The sequence below is a fragment of the Otolemur garnettii genome, unplaced genomic scaffold (genome assembly GCF_000181295.1).
Source record: "Otolemur garnettii isolate 467f Iridium unplaced genomic scaffold, OtoGar3 scaffold00152, whole genome shotgun sequence".
NCBI lineage: Eukaryota > Metazoa > Chordata > Mammalia > Primates > Galagidae > Otolemur > Otolemur garnettii.
The window spans coordinates 3,334,321-3,335,796 of NW_003852547.1; positions in this window are offsets into that span (position 1 = coordinate 3,334,321).

Below are 1,476 nucleotides of genomic sequence, written 5' to 3' on the forward strand. Positions count from 1 at the left end.
TCAAGTGATTCTCTTGCCTCAGCCTCCTGTAGCTGGGACTACAGGCGCCTGCCACAACTCTCAGCTAAATTATACTATTTTAGAAATAATCTTTCCCATCATGAAAAGTAAAACATGCCCACTGAAGATGTTCTAGAAAACAGAAAGAATGATGCTGTGATGGGTTGCTTCCAGGGATGGCTGCCAACAATTTCTCCCTTTCTCGTACCTGCCTTTCCCTCCTCTCGTCATGGGGGCAGTTTGTTCCTCCTCCCCCTGATTCTGGATGGACCTTGTGACTTGTTTTGACCAACAGAATGCAACAGAATGATATGCGAATTTCAGGCCAAGTGGAGCTCCCACTCGTTCTTGGAAGTCAGCTGCCATTTTGCAAAGAAGCTAAAGCTAGACAAGGAGTAATGAGAACCCATGTAAAGGCAGAGAGGCCTTGAGGAGACGCAGCCCTGGTGTCCTAGATGCCACCCCCAGTCCATTGCCAGCTGACTGCAGCCACACAAGTGATTCAGGGAGAGACCAGCAGAAAAACCACCAGTCAACCCATTGAATTCTAGGAAATCATTGTTTGAAGCCACTAATCTCTGGGCTGTTAGCAACAAAACACAGCTGAAGCGGCCATTCCCCCAGCCCCCAAGCCCAGAGAGGAACCCCCCCAGCCCGCTGACATGTTGGTGTTGGTCCTTTCAGATTTATTTTTCTTGTGCCCATACATATAACTAAAAGATTAACAATAAGAATTGCGTAGTCCACAAAATAGACATTTTGACATATTTTAGTATTTCTGGAAAACTTTTGGAAATGATTTTATGATAGTTCAGCATTACACTGAGCTTTTCATAGTTATGAAAATCAAAGACCCAAATTCACAAACTTAGCATGTTTGTGCTGAGTTACTTTAATGCTTTGTCTACAGGCCTCACAGGCCCAGTGGAAGAGAAATTTTTATTTTTTATTTTATTAAAAATTAACATGAGGGGCTCAGGCCCGTACCTCAGCAGTTAGGGCGCTGGCCATATACACCAAGGCAGGCAGGTTCGAACCTGGCCTGGGCCTGCTAAATAACAATGACAACTGGAAAACAACAACACTAGCCCGGCATTGTGGTGGGCACCTGTAGTCCCAGCTACTTGGGATGCTGAGGCAAGAGAATCACTTAAGCCCAAGAGTTACAGATTGCTGTGAGCTGTGATGCCTTGGCACTCTACTGAGGGTGACACAGCCTCTGTCTCAAAAAAAAAAAAAATTAACACAAGGAATAGACGTTTAGGTTGCTTTGTTTTCAGCCCGTTACCAAGGGGATGCCCTGAACACCCTCACATTGTGCACCGTAAGTGAGATCCTGGCAATTGCAATTATTTTTTAAGCACCTCCCGAAAATGTTTGAGCAAGAAAAAAAGAATAGGCTCGGCGCCTGTGGCTCAAGCGGCTAAGGCGCCAGCCACATACACCTAAGGTGGCGGGTTCGAATCCCCAGCCCGG